Source organism: Sodiomyces alcalophilus (genome assembly GCF_042370955.1).
Source record: "Sodiomyces alcalophilus JCM 7366 unplaced genomic scaffold ACRALscaffold_10, whole genome shotgun sequence".
NCBI lineage: Eukaryota > Fungi > Ascomycota > Sordariomycetes > Glomerellales > Plectosphaerellaceae > Sodiomyces > Sodiomyces alcalophilus.
The window spans coordinates 1,084,903-1,110,304 of record NW_027263541.1 but is presented as its reverse complement, the minus strand read 5'-3'; positions in this window follow the sequence as shown (position 1 = coordinate 1,110,304).

Here is a 25,402-nt window from a genome sequence, read left to right as displayed (position 1 = left end):
ACCTCCTTTATAGCTATAAGGCTATCACGCCTATTAAGACGACCTGCCTTACTTAGAGAGTGCTTGACTAGGGCCGTGTTAAGACCCCTAAGGAAGAGATATTACTACGCCTAAGGGCCTTCGCCTAGTTAGAAGCCGACTAGAGGACTATTACCGATATAGTTAATAAGTAATAGTAGCAGAAGACGGACTCTATTAACCGTTTAAGAGTTGAGACCCTACGTAAGTAAAGACTCTGAGTCGGTGACCTTATCCTTATACACGATACTAAGCTAGCTATGAATATAAGCCGCGATAAGAAGCTAGACTATCGTTAGAATAGCCTATTTCGTATTATATCGTCTAATCAGGATAATAAGACCTTTAGGCTATCGACTTTATTAGGGGAAGAGCTTTAGGGCGTTATTTTTACCGCTAACCGCCTTAAGAAATTTATCTAGGATAAAGACGGATACTAGGAGCCGGAGGACTAGACGATACTAGAAAAGGACTACGCTAAAGAACTAATAATTACGTACTCTGCCCGCGGTATCCTTATCGATAAAGAGCTAGTTAAAGCACCCCTTCTCCTAGGTGAATCCACTAATAAAGATACTAGGGCCGAGGATAATAAGCGTTAAGACGATATAGGTTCCCTTAATTAGACCGTTAACGCACTTCTATAACGGTTAGTAAGACTTTAGGACTTACTAGACGAGTATTATAAGAGGTTAGAAGCAGAGCTCCGGAAAGCGACGTAGTCGGGAAGAGTCGAAGTCTATATCCCTAGAGATCCTGACTTTAACCTAAGTAAGTATAAAGACTATACTAGGACCTTATACTTTATCCCCTACTATTACTTCCTACCTAGTTAATATAATCGTGGTAATACTATACTTAATAGGAGTCTTATATATAGTATTAGGGCCGAGGATATATAAGGCACCGCTATCTACTTATCGTCGAAAACTAACTATTACCCCCTAAAATAAAAACACCACTTTTAGGACTCCTTAACTCGCTTTTTTTCCTATTTCTTTCTTATTTACCCTTTATTACCCTAATCACCCCTTCTACGCCCTTCCACTTATTAGTTTATTTATTAGTTCCTTTTATTTATATTTTACTATTATTATTTTCTGTTTATACGCACTAACTAAGTAGATACCGTAAAGATATATCTACTAAATATATTTATTATTTATCTACCTTTCCTTTACCCGTTTACGCCGCGCACCGAAATAAAACATTCTAATTATACTAAGGTGACCCTGATTATAGTAATTACTACCCGAATCACCTATCTATATCTTACTCCGGCTTACTCTTATAGTTATTATTACTAGGGCCGTACACTTCCAACTTATACCGCTAGACCTAAGCCCTAGAGATACAGGGAATATAATACCACTCTACTATCTCTTCTTAATCCCTTTTTATAGTATATAGATTAGAGTGACTAAGACCTGTATAGTCACTGTCCGGCTATAAGACCTCCTAATTAGACTAATAGAACTGCTTCTAAAGCCTGTTATCGCGATACGTGTAAGCTATCTCGTAAAAATAGTAGTTAGCGTAGTCTAGAAATCGATTATTATATTAGAGCGATACATACTCGAAGAAAGGATAAGTGATCTTATTATTAACCCGATTACTTATAGCCGACCACTATTCCTTATAGCATTAGCATAGCACCTTATTAATAACCCCGAACCCTTAGATAATCAGGGCTCTAACCGTATAAGCCCGGGTCACTATCTTTATAATATACTCCCTCTATAGACTAATAAGGTCCGTAGTTATAAATACACGGCGACGAAATAAAGATAAACTATTACTAGACCTTACCTTCTTAAATAGCTCCTATTCCACGTCTCTATTAGTAAGATTTAGCAGGCTATCCTATACCCGGCCTACGATAATAGCCTTAGAGTTACCTTAGATAACTTAGCCCACGAAATCTAGTTCGATATACGATACACTACCCTTACTAGCCACTTCGTACTAAATAAAGTGCGAGTTTACCTATATCTATAATATCAGCTTACCCTGATCAGGGCAATATAACTAAAAAGCGTAAAAAGAACTTACCACTATATCTTAGACCGTCGTAAAAACATTATACTTATTAACCGTACCTGCGATAAGGCGTGTCTTAGACTAGAAGCACGGTATAGGATAGACCGACTCCTAATAAGCCACGGCTTTCTTACGCTTATAAGAGCTAAGGTTATTAAGCCCCGTAATTAGAGCTTTAGCGGATATATTAATAATCTTATTATTATTATTAATAAGAAGTTTAAGGGAAACACGATATCGAATCGTATAATAATATAAAGACGTAGAGCCCGAAAAATACGCCTCTGGCCGGCAGGCCCCCCCGCCTTATATCCCTTGACGATGGGTGATATAGCCTAGCGATTTATAGTTTTAGTGACTTAAGGAGGCGTAGTTAAATAAACAGCCTATTTTAAGTTACTAAAAAGATCAGGCTTTAAGCGTGATTCACGATTACCTTCCTTACGTCGCTTTATTATATAGTCACGATTATAGGTATAATAAAAAAGGTACTATCTAATCTTTTTATCTAATCAGATCGGTTATACGGTAAGCCGACTTCCGTATTTAGATCCCACGCCTAATTTACTAGGTTACCTTTATCCGTAAACGTGTTATAAATAGTATTAGGATTGCCCTTTTTTTAATAATCACGACCCTATTTAACTAGTAGCCGTAATAGAAACTCTAGTTAAAGCTAGTCTTATAAGGGAGGCACTGCCTAGAAATATTAGATATCGATAAAGGATATATATCCCCTATTACTAGCTCTAGTTAACCCGTTTTCCCTCTCTTCCTCTTTTTTTCCTATATTATTAAGTTCGTTTTTCTAACTTACCCCGCTATCTATTTCTTTACTATCTATTACCCCGCTACCCTTATATATTTTTCCTGTATCCGCTGTCTACACCTTGTCGTGATTAGACTAATAGAGATATTAAGAATATCTATATCCCTTACTAACTATTAGGAGCCGGCTCCCGCCGGTCCTATCTTTACCGTTAATATTATTCCCGCTACTCGTGTTACTATTAATAAGACTATACGCCCCCGTCGTATCGGCGACCCTAATAATAGCCGATAGGTGTTTCCCTAGTAAGGTCTGCCGCACCGTTTATTTAATGTCCCCGATAACGCTACTCCCTTTACAGGTTTCCCTTAGTAGCCTAAAGATAATATACGCGTAGTCTAACGCCTGATCGAGAATATTATAGACAGCGAACTTAACGCTGCCACGATTAATATAATGCTCCCTTATATCCCTATAATAAGCATATTTAGCGAGAGGTTATAGGATACTTATCCTATAGTGTAGTTATTATTTAGGACGTACTACGACCTGATAAATAAGAGATAGCTAGAGAAGGGCAGTCTAGAGGATATAATACGTGTAATGTTTAAGCGTAGATAAGGGGATAGCCGTCCTATAGCCTGGATTAATATTACGCCTTACTAGGAGCTGAATAGCTAAACGCCGATCTACTCTCCTTAGCCACTTAAGGCAATTAGCCGTATTAAGAGAAGTCGCTTTATCCCTATTATTTACTACTTCGATAATCACTTTATTAGTCTGATTATAGATTAAGAGATATAGTGTATATATAGGTATAATAGTATTTAGAATACTAGTAATACTAAGGACCGCCTTTTACGGTTATTTAAGTACGCTATAGGTTAGCTACGCAGTATTAGTGTACCTAATAAGGCCGTCTCTAGCCTTACTCGCCGTTTCTATATTATTCCCGGTCCTTATTAGACGGATAATTACTTATATAGCCCCTTTATTATTAAGTAGATACGAGCTAGTATCTAGGAGGGCTACTTATTCCCTTAAAGCTCGAAGATTCACCGGTCCGTATAAGGACGCTGCTGCTTAAATAACGGTGCAGCTTATACCCGTTATATTAAGGAAGAATAGCTATCCTGTATTAGAGTAATTCTTGGTTTTAGCTATTAGAAGATACTGGCGGTCCTGGTGGTCCCTTAGTCCCCTCTACCACCACCCCCTAAAAGCATAGGTTTTACCCCTATTAATAAACCTATTATTAAGTCCACCTACTACCCCTGGTTCCTTTAATCAGGTTAAGAAGAAGACTTAGGCCCTAGTTACGAGTGCTCCTAAGTTATAGGAGCCTAAGAAAAATACTAGTATCCCGGTACGTCCTAAGACACCTAAGGCTATCTCTAAGAAGCCCTCGGCACCGGTCACGCCTAAGAAGATTACTAAGGTCACGAAGAGTCCTAAGAAGACTCCTAAGTCCTCTAAATCTTCTAAGTTTACTAGTATTAACCTAAATAGCTACGAGATTATTTAGATATCGCTAAAGAAGGTCTTAGTATAGCCTAGGAAGATTAATATCCAGGGTAAATGGATTAAGGATATAAAGGAGTATAATAAGGGCGTTAAGATATCTCGTAGGTATCTATTCTATAGACTATATAATCCTCGCCCTATAGACTCCTATATTAGTCCGATTAGACCTAGCTTATTCTATTAAGATAATTAGGTTTATTTATATAATAGTATCTACCGGGCTATACTTTACGATACCGCTATTAATAGTTCTTTATATATACCGCCTTTACGCGCGATTCCCTAGGAAGGATAGTTATAGTATAACGCTAGGATTAAATGAGATAAGGATATAGTTACGGCCATTATAAAGCGAGTATATACCAAGAAGGAGGATTATATAGTCGGTAGATAGACTATCCGTAAGCGTAAGTGAGTCTTTAGAATAGTTTTACTAGACTATACTTAGCTTAATTAGGGTAACCTAATTATATTTAGAGTTATTATAGCCACGAGGACGTGAGTAAGATAACTAGGGCCGATTATAGAGGGGTGGATCGGAGACCTAGTGCTATATCGTTAGGATATCACGTGACGTTATAGAACGCGCGTATCTTTTTTATTTATCTTATATATTATATATACATAGCGACGCTACCTAGACACAGAGGATACTTATTATCCTACACAATCATTATCCTTTTAACCCTAAGTTTTGCCACGTTTATTATATTTACTTCGTTTAAGCTATATTAACCTGATTAGAGCAGCGCGTACCTCCAGGAACCTCTTTTAAAGGTCTCCTTATTATATGTGTTATTTTGGTTATATGCACTTCGTGGTCTTAAGCACTCCTGTTATCGAAGACTTGTCCGAGATTATACTGCCTGAGCCGTTCTGTATAGTGACGGCTTCGCCTTTCTGTATTAGTAAGAGCCGAACTTAGTAAAGACTATCTAAATCTTTCTAGGTTTTACTAGGTTTTATCGGCCTTTTATTAAGAACTATTTAAAGATTATAGCGCCGCTCTTAGACTTGATAAAAAAGAGTAGAGTAAAGGGGGTATTTATATTATCTACGAGGGAGAAGGAGGCTTTTGATAAGTTACGCTAGAAGTTTTAGGAGGCTTTAGTTCTATAGTATTTCGATCCTAAGCTACGTATTCGATTAGAGCCGGATATATCGGGGCTTATTTTAGGGGTAGTGATTAGTTAGTGTATAGATCGGGTATAATACCCTATCGCGTTCTTTTTAAGAAAGCTTAAAGGAGCGGAGTTAAATTACTTAACTCCGGATATAGATTTAATAGCTATTATCGAGGTATTCCGGTATTAAAGGTATTACCTAGCGTATAGCTAGACCCTAATAGAAGTTTTAACGGACTACCTTAATTATCGGTACCTTATAGAGAAGCTAAAGATTAAGCTATAGTATGTATAATAGCTAAAGGAGCTATCGGTATTTATCTTTAAGATTAAGTACTAACCGGGAGCTTAGAACCTAGCTAATAGTCTATCGCGGAAGCCGTAGTATATTTCCGATTAAGCAGACCTAGACGCGGAGTGTTAGAAACCTATTAAGAGGTTTACCCGTAAGTTTATTTTAAGAGTGGTGGAGAAGGTGGGCAGAGCACCTAGGGCTTCCAAGGACTTATAACTAAGTTTAAACGAAGAGGTGGCCGATACCTAGAGGGAGGATCCCTTTTATATTCCTTTATCTAAGAAGGACCGGTTATCCGACCCGTGGTTAAAGGATAAAGAGGGCCTAATCCTTTTTAGAGGTCGCCTTTTTATCCCGAATATATAGGGGTTAAGGAAGAAGATCCTATAGGCCTTCTACGATAAACCTACTACTAGATATTATAATTCTAGCAGAACGATTAAAAGGATTTCGGACTTATTTTATTAAGAGTATATATCCCGGGACGTAAAGAAGTGTATGCCTACTTATAGGGTTTACTAGAGCACTAAGAGGAGATAGTATAAGCCTTATAGCCTATTAGCTAGTCTTTTAGTTCTGTCTAATCCGTTCTAGGAGATCTTAATTGACTTTATTACGGGTCTCCCTCTATTAATTAGGGCGGAAAGAAAAGAAATACGATCCTTATAATAGTTTACTGTTATATAAAGTATTCCCTTTATATCCCTTATAATAGTATACTAACTACCGAAGGTTTAGCCGATATCCTATAGTTAAGAGTCTTTAGTGTCTACGGGTTACTAAATAGTATTATTTCGGATCGGGGCTTTTTATGTACGAGTAAGTTTTAGAAGACCCTGTATAGTCTTTTAGGTGTTTACTATAGGATATCTACTATATTCTATCCCTAGACCGATAGGCAGACTAAGCGTTAGAATCAGAGTATCGAGTATTACCTTCGTAGCTATTATTTACGGGAGTAGACCGACTAGGTAGATAAGTTATCCCTTATATAGTTTACCTATAACACCGCGTAGTACTCGGTAATTAAGTAGACGCCCTTTATAGCGTTAATAGGCTATAACCTTTATAGCCCTAATAATATTCGGTTACCTAAGTCGTTAGATATTAGGGCGGTATTCGCTAAATAACAGGTAAAGCACCTAATTGCTAATCGTTAAGTAATAGAAACTGCTACACAAAAGTTATACATACGCACATAGCTAGATTAGTCAGCTGCCGGCAGACTTACAAAAGTCTGCCTCTGCAGCAGAGCTCCACAAGCTCGGACTTAGAATAATCATCTTCTTTTCTAATAAAACATTTATATAGACCTTCGGTCTCCCGTATATATTTATGCATAGTAAATAGTAGTAACTATTTAGTAGCTATCGTTCGCCTCTATACTATACCCTTGATATCCTATTTTCTTTTCCCTCTCGCGATTAAATAAGTCTATATAGACTTAATTAAATAATCCTCCTATAACTTAACTATTAGTTATATAAACCGCAGAGAACGCACACTATATATAGACTCGATCCCGTAACTATAGCAAACATTTCGCTATTATTATAGTCGAACTAAACACGTCCAAAGCGTTGTTTTTCTTTTCTATCGTTTTCCATAACCTTTGTTTACCGTTTTTCCTTATCGTTTTTCCTAACGTTTTCCTATTTTCTTTATTTTATTTTCGTCTCTTTCTCCTTAACCTTAATTTAATTAGCCACGTTATTACTAGTATAGACGTAGCTTCTATACGGTAGACGATGAGTACCACTATTTATAGCCGCCCTGTCTGGTATTTACAGCCCTCTCTATCCTATTTCGGAAGGTTACGCGAGCCCGCGCAGTAGTCTGCATACGCCACCATCTTAGCTACAGATGTCGCGTACCGGTACGTACCCCGGATCACGATAAAATCTTCATAGTGTTAAGACTGCCGCTATTCACTATGACTTATCTCGAATGCTCTATACTATAAAATCACTGCTATTTTTCGATTATTTTCCTTATCTTTAAGTATCTTAGAATACCCGATATCCTTTACCTGTCCGAGGGCTAAAAAGAGGGTGGAAGAGGAGTAGAAAAGGGTAGTGGAAAAGGGTAGTGGGAAAGGGTAGTGGAAAAGGGTGGTGGAAAAGGGTGGAAAAGAGTGGTGGAAAAGAGGGCGGAAAAAATTTTCTTATAAGGCCACGTAATTAGTCACGTAATCAGTCACGTGACTAATCACGTAATCAGTTACCTATCGTATTATGTTATGTTAAGGTATATATATTATTAGCTCTTAGTTATATGACTAGTTCACGTGACTAATTACGTGACTGATTACGTAACTAATTACATGACTGATTACGTGGCCTTATAAGAAAAATTTTTCCGCCCTCTTTTCTACTACTCTTTTCCACCACTCTTTTCTACCCTTTTCTACTACCCTTTTCCACCACCCTTTTCCACTACCCTTTACCACTACCCTTTTCTACTACTCTCTTCTACCTCTAGGTAAACGTGATATATTCGTATCGCCTAGAGGTTCATGTATAGAAGGTTATTATCAGTAGTGAATTTATAGTTACAGATATCAGAGATAAGATTAGGTGAGAAAGTCTTGTCCTAATGTCTATGTTATACGTACCGGTACGCGATATCTGCAGCCAAGATAGTGGCGTATACAGACTACTACGCGGGCTCGCGTAACCTTCCGAAATAGGATAGAGAGGGCTGCAAATACCAGACAGGGCGGCTGGAAATAGTGGTACTCGTAGACGATAGCCATAAACTTATATAATAAAGCCATAACGCTATAAATTTTACCCCTCCTTTAACGCGAACTATAGAATTTACCCCTGTTTTCCGCCGTAAACTTTCTTACCCATAACTCTGCTATATAAGAGTTTCACCATAAATAGAACCTCTAATAACCGCTAAGCGAGAACTTTTTTAGATTTATAGATTTATATAAGTAAAACCCGAGTAAGTAAGATAATAATAACTGCTAGACGGAGCGATCTCTATTATCCACTAGGAGGGAGCTATACTAAGGAACAGAGCTAAAAGAGAATACCGTATAAGCAGACGTAGTAATAGAAGCAGAATAACAGATATAGAACTAACTTTCCTATTATAGTAGGAGACCGATAATTAGGCAGTAAAAGCCACGCTTATAACTATCCTTAGATAACTTAATATTAGTAGAAGCAGATATCCCAGCAGAATATATTTAAGATAAACCAGCTAAACCCCGTAAGAGATCCCACTAATAGGTAGATAAGCGGTGGAACGATATAGATAATAACCCTCGCTTAAGAATAGACTATAATCAGTTAATAATCAGTTAATAGCCCTTAATATTAACGCACCCCGTAAACCACTTTTCTAGACCTCCACCCCACCCCCCTTTAACTTTATATAAAATTTAACCGAATCCGTAACCCCACCCCCCCTATATAAAACTCTCTTAATTAACCGCCCTCTTACTATAATCATATAGACTTATAGAGCCTAACCTAAGCACCACCTCCTTATTAATCACGCGAGACCTTATAAGCACTAGACTAAATACACTATATAATCAGAATAAACATTAACCAGGAAACATAGGCCTCTAGCTCGGGCACCTATTAGTAAGAGCCCTAATAGCAGATAACGCAGTAGACACCGCCTCCCGTACTAGCTCTAGCCGTAATTATACTATCCACTGAATAATTCTAATAGATAATAAATATTTTCGCTAGCAGAACGGCCGTAGCTAATAATATAACCGGCGGAAATAATAATAACGATATAAACTATAATTCTTAGAATACTAATAATCTACCCGTCTTTCGCTATAAGCTAACCTTAATCGGATTTTTTAGCCTACTAAAGTATCTATTACTAACTTTAGTGCCCTAATCAGTGTCTAGCAAGAAAGTGCTATAGCACGACGTCGAGCTATTTATCGAAAACGTTAAAAAGTAGGCAACTATACCCGAGCTAATCAAAGAAGCTTATATTAATCTACACGCCTTATTCGTCGGAGAAGCCGCCTCCTAGTAGCTAACCAGCCTTACTATAACATAGCGTAGTAAAGTCCGATATTCGTTAAACGGATAGTACGTAGCTCTACGCCGTCGTTAGCAGATAAACCCCGAAGTGGTAGTAGTAAAGATAGCCGACCTACACTTTATAGCCAGGGATATAGTTAACGGATAAGCCTTCGCCGAGTAGGTAAACTAGGTCGCCCGTTTATATAGAGCTTCGGGCGCTAGCACTAGAATAAACCTTAACGTCTAGTAAGAAATTTAGAATCGTATCGACCCCTTATTATAAGAAATCTATGCCCGCCCAGATATAAACAGACACCTCGACGAGTTTATCCAATAAATTAAAAACTAAATAACGAACCGTTAACTTTTACTACGCTATTAACTATAAAATAGCATATTCTGGGCTAAGCAGCTAGCACCTCCTTTAACTAGCTAGGCAAACACCTATAATAACTATATATAGCAGCTATAGACTAGCAGACTTACCGTGTACCACGTAGACGCTAGCGTAACGGATAAAACGGCGGAGATAAACGAATCGGTAAATTAGAGACGTTTTAGAGGAGATTAAGGTAACTAAGGTAATTAAGGTAACCGTTTTAATAATAATAACTTCGGCTATAGATAGTTATACTCTAGTAATTTCGATAATCGCGATAGATTTTTTTAGGACCGCTAAAGCAGAGATAATTATAGTAATCGCGGCTATAAAGGCCGGCAGTTCCGTAAAGGAGGCCGCTGGTTTTATAAGGACCGACGCCCTTACTAGCGACGTATAAGATAGTGGGTGAATAATAGAAACGGTGACCGCGATAGATATATCGTGTATATAGCTATAGATAACCTAGGTAAAGCTAATAATAAGGAGGAACTACACGAAAAGGGATATATTTTAGTCGATAAGGTACTTAGCGAGGGAGAGGAGATATACTTTTACGAGATTAAAGAGGAGGAACTAGCTAACGAAATTAACGTCTATTATTCTTATTTTTTAGACTAAACCGGCTATACTCCTATATAGTCTATAAACCGGTAAGCGTATAACCGCGGCGTAGCCACCTCTATAACTAGTCGAAAGCATATATTTACGCAGAAAAGACGAATATAACCGAAGGAACCGACTAGGCCGAAACCGTAGACGCACTAATACAGAAAATACGCAGCATACTTCTTAAGCGGAACGTAGTTATTTAAACACGTTTTCTCGAACACCTATATAGCACCGAAGCCGAAAGGATAGGGCCCCTATAAAATAGCCCTATAAACTACGAAATCAAGACCCGAGACGATAAAGAAGACGGATAGTAGACCGGAACCAAAAACAGAACGCCTTACTTAAGACGACGAAATAGGAAGCGAGATCGCCTAACCACCGATAGTCACAGAGCAAGTCAACGACCTAACTAATAAGTATATAGAAAAAACAACCCATAAACTATAAAGACCCCCTAAGCCGGAAGCTTTAAATAGTTTTTTCTTATTTAAACCTAATAAAATTATTAACGTATAGGCATCTAGAACACGGGGACTTAAGAGATATATATACTATAAAATCGGTATTAGATTTACCCCCTTAGGAGAACCGATAAGTATCTGCGTAGACTTAGGATACTCTATAATTCTAGTTAATAGAAAATAATTAAACAAGTATGCCTAGAATATACGATACGGAACCGTAGTAAAACCAAAGCCTATAAAAGGAGTTACCGGAATAATTAATATACAGGAAGTGGCTATATTCGGCTTCTACGTCGACGGTCGCGTACGCGATATACCGATCTAAGGCTATTTTATAGTTATAGCTTAGGTGCTAGACGAACTAAAGCCGAAACTGCTACTAGGTATAGTCTTTATAAAAACCTACGGAGTTGATATCCTTTACTTATCTAGATAATTACGTTTTACTAGCTATTATAGTATAATAGTCCTAATCCTAGGATATTTACGGAAGCCAGGATATAGACACTAACGCAGAGTTATAGTAGTATAGACGATTATAGTGCTATTAAAGTCCGTTATACTAATTCCGGTAAGGTATAATAATCTACGTAAAGACTATGAATTTCACTTTACGCTATATAGCCGGTATAACGCCTTATTATATATCTACGATGCCGATACCCTAAAGGTCGTATACTTTATTAATAAGATAAACACGCCTAAGACTTTATATAGGAATAATAGGATAGGCCGCCTACGTGACTCCTAGGATAATAACGAAACTAAGTAAGTCGAATAAGTAAACGCCTACACGTTAGCGATAGCCGAGGGAGGCGAATTCAACGACTCGGAGATTATCCGACGTATCTTAAGAGCGAGCCCTAAGCAGCTAAAGGAGATATTAAACTATAACTAGGGAGCACGAGTAGAGGGAACGCTATTTACGGAGAAATAGAAATATAGTATAATAAAGCCTAAACGCCCCGACGATATACCGGAAATCGTGATAAAAGATAGCGTCTATATATACGCTATTAACGCAGATAAAGTAAAAAGAATCGTTAAATTACTAGAATTCTTTAATGTGTAGCGCGACTAAGGTATTATACCGCTACCACTATACGAATATATACGAGTCGATCTTATAGATAACTAGTAGATAGTAAACCTATATTCCCGGCTATATTAGCTTAGCGGAGAGGATAAAGATATTCTTAATAATAAATTTAACGGAATATATAAACTCGGCCGAATAACTTAGTAAAGGCTGCCCACGCCTTTTACCTGCCTAGCTTTTATAGTCTAGCGTATAGTTTAGGGCTAAAGAAAAGGTAGAGTTATTATTAATCTTCGTAAGCTAAACGCAGCTATTCTGCCGGATATATACCCGATCCCGGCGTAGGATAAAATTATATAATCGCTATAAAGGAAGAAATGGTTTAGTGCTTTTAACGTAAGTTCGTTCTTTACTAGCTGCTAGTAAAGGAAGAGTATAAGGAACGAATAACTATCGTCTCCCCGCGAGGATTAGAACGACCGGAAGTTATGCTAATAGGTTTCCGAAATTCTCTACTATTTATATAAAGGTTTATAGATCAGCGGCTTTTTAAATATCGGTATTCTATAAAGCGTATATCGACGATATTATTATTTTCTCTAACACTTTCGAGGAGTATATAGAACACCTAAAAATAATCCTTAAACTTTTCTAGGATATCCGGTTAGCCCTATCTCCCGAGAAATCTTTCTACGTATATAATTCTATTTATTTACTAGGTTTTAAAATTAATAGTCTAGGTTTATATATAACTATAGATCGAATAGAAGCCTTATAATAAATTAAGATACTAGAGAAACTATCGGATCTAGAGATATATGTTAGAAAAGTCGGATTCCTACGCCGATTTATCCTATAGTTTTAAGTTAAGGTTAAGCCGCTATAGAAGCGAAAGACGGTGCTGAATAATAAGGCTAGAGATATAGGTAAAATCACTTTATCTACCCTAAAATATATACGATAAAAGTAAACTAAGAAACTAACCTATAAACTAACGGAAATCGAAAGATAAGTATTCGATATTATATAAAAATAGGTCACCGAGGAGATAAGACTATACTATTATATACTAGATAAAACGACGTTTCTTAATTTAGACGCTAGCGGAAATAGCCTAGAAGCCTTTCTATTCTACCTATTAGCCCCCTAGGATAGCGGAAAAATCCCTGCGTATTTAATTTAACTTATTCTATTCCTTTCTTAAAAGCTAATAGCTATAAAAGCACGCTATAAATTAACCGAACTTAAGGTCTATACACTTATTTAGGCCTATACAATATTATATACACGCCTATAGTTATATAAATAACTAGTAGTGGTGTTAATAGACTACTAAGTAACTAAAGGAGTAGTGGAATAGATATTATTTAAGATAGCAGATATTAATAAACTTAACCTATAACTAATACCTACTTCGACTTTCCTTAGCTAGTTCCGACTAAACGTGCGATATATTCTAGGCAGATAGAATATAGTCTCCGACGCTTTATCTTAGCTACCGATAGTAAATAATAAAGAGTTATAGGAGCTTATAGGAAGAAAAAAGGCGAAGAGAACGGATAAGCGGAAGCCACTATATATAAGCGAACTAAACGATGTTTAGGCAGATCGGGAGGAAGTTCTAGCGGCGTTCGTCGTATTAATAAGCCCTAAATTAACTAATAACGGACACGAATAAGCGCTTATATACGTGGTAGTCGACTATATAATACTAGACGATTTAAAGGCAGAATTCTAATAAGCCTATAAAGACGACCCTGAATATAAGAAAATAATCGATAAGGTGGCGGCTTACTGGGAAGAAGCTTATACTTTAAGCGGCAGACCCAGAAAAGCCCCGCCGACACGCTACGAAAGCAGACTTCTCTATACCGTTAGAGAAGTAAATAAGCTTAGGTTAGTTATTCTATAAACTCTAACCCGAAGAGTGCTATAAATAGTCTATAACGATAACTATTATTTCGGGATAAAACGAATAATATACGTACTCGACGGTTTTAGTTTCCGAGGTAAAGTGCGTATAGTTAAAGGTTAGGCCCGATACTATCTAGTTTATCTGGATAACGCTATAGATCGATAAAAGCCTCTAGGAGAGCTATAGCTAATCGTACTACCTATGGTTCCTTTCTTTGTTATTATAATCGACTTTATTATCGGTTTACCGCTTATCGAATACCTATATTTATTTTAGAAGATTAAGAGTAAACCGGTCGATAAATTAGATATAATATTAACGGTAATATATAAGATAAGCAAAAAGACGATCCTTATCCTAGGATACTCTACCTACACGGTAAAAGATTAGGCAGAACTGCTTTTGCGTATACTCTAACTAATTGATTAGGGACTGCCTATAAGGATTATATCGGATAGAGACCTAAAATTTGTTTCCGAATTCTAGTAAGAACTATTTAAAGCACTTAGAGTTTTATTAGTAATTTCTACCGTATAGCACGCTTAGATAAATGGATCGTTAAAGAGAAAGAACTAATCCGTCGAAATTATCCTATAATACTATATATCTATAAGTAATACCCCCTAGCCTAATATTATTCCGGTAATATAGCACGCTCTAAATTAAGCTTATACGATAACGCTTAATATATTACTAAACGAATTCTTATTCGGATTCCGGCTATAATCTATAGCAGATCTTACTATAAGTATAGGAGTGCCGCCTATGTTCGATAAAGAATAGACAGGCTATATTAGAAGTTTATACTACTAGGAAGCAGAATATCTAGCTATAATCGTAATAGAGAATATAAAACGGCGATATAATAAAATAAGACGACTATACACCTTCGAGGTGGGTGACGCTATATATTTACGTCTATATAGAGGCTATAAATCACTAGGCCACTCTAGAGACTCCCGTAAATAGTCTTAATAGCGGGTTAGACTATTTTAAGTAGTAAGAGTAATAAACCCTTTAGCGTATAAACTAGACTTCCCTTGTTCCTGGAAAGTATATAGAGTAGTCTCTATTATATAACTGGTACCTATACTAACAGGAGACCCTTTTAGTAGAGAAAAAACGAAGCCCGGACTAATTGTGGTAGACGGAGATAACGGGGAGTAGAGGTTATACGAAATCGAATAACTATAAAGACGGAGAGTAGTACGGATCGGAGGCCGCCTATAAACGGAATACCTCGTAAAGTAGAAAGATTAGCTAGCCTAATATAACGAATAGTATCCGAGAAAACTATTAATAGAGAACGCTAGCGATTTAGTATACGATTTCGAGAAAAGATAACTAGTTACCGTCGCCGAACTAACAGGATAAATAGAAGACGGTCTAACGGGATCAGGCAGATAAGTAAGGGATACGGATAGGTAAGTAAGAGAGTAAACGATAAGGGACTAACTAGCTAGGGCGAGTAGATAAACGGACTAGAGACTAATCGAGTTAGTGCTATTATACGGCTAGCGGAGCGACGACGCGGAATACTAAGAAATCGAACCGGAAAACGGTGATTAATAGGAAAATACGGAGAAATTTTAAAGGGATCGAAAGCGGCAAAGCCGAAACTCTTAAGGACTAATATCGATAACCGATATTATACTATATCCCTAAACCTTTCTTTTACGCACTTATATACTTTCTTTTAGCGTCACTTATATCCCTATACCCCCTTTTTAAACACCCCTAAAAGAAAGAAGAAGAAGAACTATCTCTTACCCCGAAATCAGAATTATAGAGCACTAACTTTCCGCTTTAGGATTAGCCTTACTTATCTCGCTCTTATATTTATATCCCTTTATACACTTAGATTAATTATCGCGACCCTAATGAAAGAACCTTATAATATATATTTTCCGCACGACCCTAACTAATATAAATCATATTCGATAATATATTAAGATTATCTAGAGAACCTGCTAACGACACTATAAATCTTATACTATATAACCGACGCCTATTTATAAGCACTATAGCCCCTAAAGCCCGTAATAACGTGTCTAACCTCGATTAGCGAAAACTGATTTTCGAGAAATCCATAGATAATATCCGACTACTAGAAAAGATCTTAAGATATCTAAACAGTAACTATCGTATAGAAGAATAGTTTCACGATATTCTTCTGTTCCTATTAGCCGAGTAGAGAAGACTCACCTAGGAATAACCGAAATCATAGGTTTTCGTATTAACCTGGACCGTAGTAACTAATAGGGATAAGCGTAAACCGGGCAATTTACGTAAATATATCGCTAAAAACAAGCTTAGCCCGTATATCTTCGAGGCATAGGAGGCAGTATACTATATACACAGATAAGGAATAAAGCGCTAAATTAGCGGATAGTAGAAGGAATAGAATGCCGTGTAAAAACGGATTAATAACGATAATTATCTGCCGGATAACGAAAATATATTAGAAATGTTTAATAAAGCATAGACGAAGACGGTAAAATACCGCTATTAGGAAAACCCGTAATAGTAGGAGGAGGACTAGGACGAGGATATAATTAAGGATAAGTATAGATAGATAGTCGAGAAAGGAGGTTTTACTATACACGATAGCTAAAAATTAGTATACGGAGATAACGAATACGGACTATATAAAGGAAAATAACTAGCTAAGACTCCGATAGAGGCCGGCCTATTAAACACGGGAGTAATCGAAATCGCGGATAATATAACCATAGATAATATAGACTAGTAGACGCATAAAACGGACTAATAAGTAAACGATATAAACTACTAGACCGATAATAATACGATAGCGGTATAGCCTCCGTAGCTAACCGCTATAGAATAAACCGGTTACGAGGATATAATTAAGAAAATATTCGAAGATTAAAAGCTAATAGTCGTGGGATTAGACGGTATAATTAACTAGTACCTAAATACTAGAGTCGATTAATTAATTAGGTTAATGTTTTTTAACCGTAGAAGCCTAGAGGAGAGACTGTAAGCTAAATTAGATAAAGGTGATAAATCTATTAGATATTATATAATTATACTGGCCCTAAGAGATAACGGAAAACCTAGCGATAGTTGGCTAGACGTACCGAATCGAGACACGATCGTTTAATAGATTAATTTATAGCACGCAGAGGGCGAAGATAATAGATATCGAAAACGGCTTGTATCGCTAAGCGACTTATTAGACTTTATAAACGCAAACCCCTCTAAGAAACGTAAGATAGCCACACCGGCGCCTATAATAATAATAGCTCCATAGCCTATAGCAACGACCGTAACCAACCAACCCGCGCAGTCTGTATAAACCATAGCGATAAAGGCAGATATTAAGCTGCTAGAGGACTATTTAAATAATCACGTTAAAAGACTAGAATGGAGGATAGACGCCGAGCGAGCCGAAAGATATACCGAACTAATAAACCAACGCGACGAATAGAAAAAGGTAATCGATAGACAGAATAAGGCTATAGGACTATAAATAGATATATAAAACAAATGATTATCTAAGGATATCGTATATAACGCCACCGAATTAGGTAAGACGAACTTAACGTTAACTAACGTGGGAAATGCTTAGGTAAAAATACAGATAGAATTAAATAAGCTATAATAGATATACGCCGCCCTAAAGAAACTAGCTAGAACTATAAAATTAGCTAAAACGTTATAAGTAACACCTCCTCCGTTACGGACGAACTTATATATATAACCACCGTAGTAACCTTAACCATAAACATAACCTTAAGCCTAGTAATAGCCATAGGCCTAATAGTAATAACAGCCTTAAGCTAAGTAGCTGGCTAACGAATAGATAAATTTGTCGGACTAAGAACCACGATCCTTGCTTTTCTTTTATCCCGTTTTTCTTAGCAATAAGTATAATTTTCTTTTCGCTATTTCTTTTTTTTTTATAAAAAAAAAGGAATTAATAACGGTACTAATATAATCGGGACGATTGTATTTTAGGGGGGCGGCATTTACTACACAAAAGTTGTATATACGTATATAGCTAGATTAGTTAGCTGCCGGCAGACTTATAAAAGTCTGCCTCTATAGCAGAGCTCCACGAGCTCGGACTTAGAATAATCATCTTCTTTTCTAATAAAACATTTGCATAGACCTTCAGTCTCCCGCACATATTTATGCATAGCAGACACTTTTATTCGGAAGGCTTAATAGTCTTATAAGAGGTTCTATAATACTAGACGGACTTAATAGCGGTTTAAGATAGGGGACTATATCTTAGTCTCCTCGAAAAATAGTAAGTAAAAACGGCCTCGTAAGAAACTCTTAGATAAGTACCTTAGGCCGTACCGTATTACCCTAGTTATTAGTTATTATAGTCTCGCTTATAAGGTAGCTCTTCTATAATTAATAAAGATTTATAATATTTTCCCGATCTTTTTATTAAAGCCCTGGCGGTCTTATAATAGTTAGGTTCCTACGCGTATAGAGGTGGATATAGAGCTATAGGAGTCGGAGGAGTATAAGGTGGAGGAGATTTTAGCTTATCGGTTTAATAGGAAAAGGAGGCAGTATTTGGTTAAGTAGGCAGATTATAAGTATAAGGATAACACCTAGGAACCGAGGCGTTATATCTCAGAGGAACTTCTTTAGAACTATTATAATCGGTAAGAGGAGAGGGCTCGAAAAGTGCAGAGACTATTATAACCCTATAGGGTCTTTTATCGTCGTTATTAATTTATTATATTATAACCCCGGAGGGTCTTCTTATTATTAGATTTATTAGATATATCCTAAACGCCTAAAAAATAAAAATTATAACTATAGATTAGATAGCGTATTAACGGCGCCCCCCGCCCAAACTCTTACTGTACCTTACTTATCCTGCTAGCTATTAGCGGCCCGACCCCCCCGGCGATAACGGAGTCTATTATCGTTAATATCCCTAGTCTTAAGGAAGTTATAGAAGCCCTTTAGGAACTTATTAGCCTTCCTTATCTTATCTACTATAGACCGCTTATATTATATCCGATGGTCTGCTAATTTAGCCTGGAGATAGCGGTTATATTCCTTTTTATTAAAACCGTTAGTATTATAACGTCAGTTGCCGGCTAGAGCCTGGCGTAGGCGTCCTTATAGGTACCTTATATACTATAGCTTATTATCCCTTATACCACCGAGCTTAATAGAATTAAGTAAGAACTTCTAGAAGGTTCGGGCAGCTCTAGTAGCAGTCTAGTTTAACTATGGTTTTATTAGTGATCCGGGGGGGTTTACGGTAAAGAGGGGGTATAACTTATAGTCTTATAATTAGCGCTATTATGAATGGCCTGATAGTAGAAACACTTAGCAGAAGCTATGGACTTGCTTAAGTCCTGGTATAAATGAAAAATAGTGGGACCCTCGCTATCCAGGATAATATTAAGGAATCTATAATAGTACCGCTAGTAGGGATTATCGTGGAGGTCGCCCCCCTCGCTAACCTTTATTACCGGGTATAAGTTAACGAGATCGTTATTATCTAGAGGTATAGTATCGCCGCTACCCCTATTAGCCCCCGGACCGATATCGGTAATATTTTCGTTACCGAAGATATTATTACCTTAGAAGCTCTTACCTTTATTAGGGATAAAGTTGTTATTATCGTCTTTATTACTATTAATATAGATAATACCGCCGGCGCTACCCGATATAGTTATATCCTTATCGTAGTTAATGATACTACCCTTATCGTCGGCACTATTATTATTATCGTAGTTAACTAGACGTCCGACTAGAGTCTTCTAGTTAGTTGTGGACGGGCCACTAGCCGAACCATTATCCGAGTCGAACGCTAGGAATAGCTTCTCTAGTACTTTTTTAGCCTTACAGCCGACTCTATTAAGGGTATCTTGGTTAGGGAGGGTAGAGCCCCTCGCTTTAGTAGGAGTTATAGGCGACTTCGTACTAGGTACGGCTAACCTATTATTATTATTACGACCTTTATTAGTGGTCTTCTTAATAATACTATCTTAGATAATAACAGGCTTCTTCTTAGTGGTATTAAGGCCACCACCGGCCTTCTTAGGACTCTTCTAGGCCGTAGCCAGTTTCTTCTTAGGGGTCCTGTTAGGAGAGGCGTTAGTAACGCTAACTAAGTTAACTCGCTTAGCGAGCTTCTTAGCTATACGTAACTGCTTCTTCTAGGAGATTATAATACTACGAGATATAGAGATTAGTATAGGTCTAGGAATAGGCACGCGATCACTTATATTATTACTTTATAAGGAGATAAGGTATATCATTATTAAGAGTTATTATTAATTAACTAATAGATACTTATAATAAGCTGCTCCTAGATATTAGAACCACCAGAACTAAGGGACCGCTAGGGACCTCGCGTAACATGATAGAAAGACCCTTAAAGAACTCGAGACGAACCACTAAGATAATGCCTTATAAGTGGCCGAGATACGATAATAAAGGTGTTAATTTATAGATAAAGCTCCGGAATAAGGCCGTTATAATGGTTACTCGAATAGGTAAAGAAGAGGAGAGGAAAATAATAATAAGCTAGGAGGACTAGCTAGGATATATTCTATAATAGTCACCGGACCTTAAGTGGAGCCTACGTGGTTACTCCTGTCTACTCTACGATCTAGGTATACCTGCTATATTAGGAGGGCACCTATGGTTTATTATTAGGTGGACTTATTCGGACTATAGCAAACTCTTAATCGGACTATGGTCTAATTAATAACAGCTCTTGACAGGTTCCGCTACCTATTCCTTTTTTTTTTCTTTTTGCCCTCCTGGACACGATCGATCTACTAAGTAAACCGCTAACTAACTATCACGACCATAACGGACACGCATAATCAAAGAGTCGTCGCCTCTGCCGCTATAGAGTCTTATCCTAATAGAGTCTTATCCCGATAGCCCTTATTCCACGTATCCGACCGCAAAGTCAAGCGTCATAAGCTCTAAGCTCGAATACGCCAGGAAGAGGTAGCTGATCGCTTTTTATATATATAATCAATTAACAAGTCTACGAACTCAATCACAAACGTCCAAAAAAACGTCCAAAACGTCAAAGGCATCAAAGACATTATAGGCGTAGTTTTTATTATAGCAGGTTATAAATTATATAGCTAAAAAAAAAAAAAAATAACTAGCAGGTGGCGGGGCCTGTTAAGAGCTGTTATAATTGGACCATAGTCCGATTAAGAGTTTACTATAGTCCGAATAAGTCTACCCTTATTATTTAGATAATAATAAAGCGTCGCGTATACTCCTTTAAGTCTATAGGCTTTATATTTAGCTAGGCGATACGATTATTCACGGATTATCTATAAGGCCTTTAATAATAGTTTAAAGGCGGAGCGTTAAAGGATCTACGAAGCTTTATTCGAGCTTTATTATAACGGTTTAGAGGTTTAGGGGAGGTTAATCTTTATATTTATATTTAGCTCTAGCTTTAGTAAGTTATTTATAAAAGGCCCTATAGTGGGATAGCTATAACCTGGATACGAATAGTGGTTTAGGAGCTAGAAGCCTAGTATAGGCTAACTTAAGCTATTTATAGTCGGGTACCGTCCCGGGCCGAGTCGTCTCTTTTAGAAGCTTATAACGAGATAATCGCAGACCCATCGGCATGCAGTCAGACCGATGGCCGCGCACGGACCACCGATCCGAACCTATCTCTATACGTACGTTAAGGGATTAGTTTAATCCCTTAAGTTAAAGTCTTGGTTTAAAGTCAGCGCTTAGTTAACGAATACATTACGATCACTCTGCGATACTAAGCTATCGAGCCTTTTCTATGATATCTTTTCCTTAACTAAAGTCTACGGACTTTCCTTTTATTATAATTCTTTAACTTCTATACCTTTAAGGTAGTTAGGCTAAAGATACCACTAAGAAGGACTTAAGGAACGAGCGTCCCCCCGGGGGGAGCTAGCGAAGCGGACGCCGGGTAGCCGCCCGCTATACTAAAGTTAATAACGACGGTGGCCGACTAGGAACCGTCGAATAAATATAAGGGGTTAACGGATATACCGGTTATACTCGGTCCTAAAGATAGTGGTTTGTAGGCCGATTAGCGATCCGTCGCCGGCCCCTTAATATTAATATAAAAGGCGTTAATTACGATATTTTCGTAGTATCTTTAGTAGTAGAGCGAGATTAACCGAGTAATTATAGAGAAGCTCGCCGAATAACCGGCGCCCTGGCGCGATTACGAAAAACCGCCGGTATATAATTATAAGCTAATTAAAGAGTTATCCACGGTTATAAAAATCGATAACTAGTTAGTAGCGATTAAGGCTAGGAATTAGTTTAGACCTAGTGCCTTAGTACTATAGTAGATCGAATAGGCTTTAATAAAGCTCGAATATGCCTTTTAGATATCCTAGAGGCATTATGCCCGGAAGATCGCTAACCCGAATTAGAATGACTTTATAGCGTTTATTCGGCGAGAGTATCTATCCCGGGATATATAACGGTACTATTACCGTAAGGAACTCTATAAGCTATGAATAACTAGCGATATAACGCCGATAAAACTATTTAAATAATAGGATAACCTATATAGGCTATTAGGCTAGGAGATAAGCGGAAGCGAAGAGTATGCCTATAACTACTTTAGCCGGCTGCCTCTATATATTAAGGATAAGATATAAGAGCGAAGAACTAAACTAGATAAGGCTATAACGCTAGCTTAGGAGGCGTAGCTATTCTAGGATACGAGTCCTATTAAGAAGGCGAGTAGTAAGCGGTCGGATACTAGCTATAAAAGGACCTTATCGAACTTTTAGCGTTCGGATAGTCGCTTAAGCCAGGTAAGCACTCCGGCGACTAGTCGGCGTATACCCGCTAAGCCAGGCAAAGACTTAAAGGGGGCGCCCCTAATAGGTTAAAAGGTATCGGGCTTAGGCCTAGAGCCTTCGTAAGTATAGCCTAGCACGTATACCTTTACGGGTAAGTGCTATAATTATAGTAAAAAGGGTTACCGTTTTAAGGACTGCTATAGTAATAAGGAACGGCGGATAGCGGCCGATAATAGGGCGGCGAAGAGTCGTGCCTGTGTTAGTAATATACACGCTATACTTAACGACCTTAATAACGATATTCGGGTTAGGGAACTCTATTTATCGGGAAACGAATCGGCGTAGACGGGGAGGCCGAACCTACGCCTAATAACTAGCCAGCGATTATAGTTAGTAAGGTAATAAGATCTATAGCGATAGTAATCCGTTACGGGAAGGAGATTAAGTTTAGCGTGGACTTAGATACCTATATATAGGTAGATATTATTAGCCCGGCGTTAGTAGAACGCCTAGGGTTAAAACCGCTTTTAGAGGTCGAGACTCTAGAAATTAAAGGCTTTAATAATAGCCCGGCGAGGGTTCGCGGAGCGTACGGCTTAGCTTTTTATTTACTAGACGTAAAAGGACGGCCACGCCTATTAAAAAGGGTCTTCCTATATACGGATCGACCTAAGGGTACCGGATAATTACTACTCTTAAACGATAGTATAGGTTAGGAAGGTATTATAATTAATACGGCTCGCTAAACGTTTATTTATAGGCCGATCTTAATTATAGACCCCGAGCTATAGGCTTATAAGGTTATTAAGAAGCGCGCGAAGGCGTATATTATATATATCGCTACCGCTACTGCTATCGTACCGGGGACGCCGGATATAACTATTTCGTCTATAGATAACGATAAGGTGGTATATAGGCTAGTTATCGAACTACCGCCGGAAATCCCTAACTATTAGGATATATTTTTAGAGTAGGCCGCGAAGGAGCCGCCTTTACTAAAGGACGCCGAATACACGATTAACTTATAAGACGGGAAGGAACCGCTATTCGGGCCGTTATATCCCTTATCTCGAGCCTAGCTAGAGGAGCTAAAGAAGTATATCGCCGAAGGGATAGCGAGCGGTCGTATTTAATAGTCAACGAGCCTTATAGGCTTATTTATACTATTTATACCTAAGAAGGACGGTAGCTTATAACTCTATATCGATTATTAAGGGTTAAATACTATAACGATTAAGAATAGGTACCCTCTACCCCTAGTCGGCGAGCTATTAGATAGGCTCGCCGGGGCGAAGTACTTTTCTAAGGTGGATATCCGATATACCTATTATAGGATCCGGATTAAAAAGGAGGACTGCTAGAAGACGGCGTTTAGAACGCGATACGGCTACTATAAGTATACGGTTATACTATTCGGGCTAACGAATACTCCGGCTATCTTCTAGGGGTATATTCACCGAGTACTCGCCGGTTTACTAGATATATATTATATCGCTTACCTCGACGATATCCTTATATATTCTATATTAAAGGAATAGTATATAAAGGACCTAAAGAAGGTTTTAGATCGGCTTTATAGGGCCTAGCTATACGCGAAGCTATCGAAGTGCGAATTCTACTATAACCGGGTAGACTTTTTAGGGTTTATAGTAACCCGTGAAGGTATCGTAATAGATCCGGAATATATATATACGGTAGCCGAGTAGCTAGCGCCTAAGTTATTCCAGGATATCTAAGTTTTCCTTAGTTTTACTAATTTCTATAGGAGGTTTATTAAAGGGTATTTTAGAGTCACCACGCCGCTAACTACGCTATTAAAAGGTAGTTAGACAGGTAAAAAGAAGGGACCTTTTAAGTTCCCGGATAACGCTAAGCGGGCGTTTAAACTATTAAAGGTCGCCTTCGGGTCGGCGATTATTCTACGGCACTAGAACCTAGTGCTAGATATAAGGGTTAAGACGGACGCCTCGAATAAGGCTATTTCCGGGATCCTAAGTTAAAAGTATAAGACGGGATAATAACCGGTCGCCTACTTCTCGCGGAAGCTTTCCGAAACAGAGTAACGATAGGGTATAAGGTAGTAGGAGCTATTAGCTATAGTAGAGAGCCTTAAGTATTAGCGCTATTATCTTAAAGGCACGGGATAGGCGTTCACGGTGCTAACGGATTATTAGGCGCTTAAGGGCGTGCTAAACGCGCCAGCGCGGGACCTTCACGGAAGGCTTACTAGATAGGTATACCGATTATTATTATTTAACTTTAAGGTTTAATACCGCCTAGGTAAAACGAACCCGGTAGACGGCCTATTAAGATAGCCGGATTATATAGTAAATAAGACGCCGTATAACGATATGCTTCTTACCCTATTATAAAGGTTACGACTAGTTAGCGACCTCCTAATAAGCGTTTACTAACGGATCACGAGTA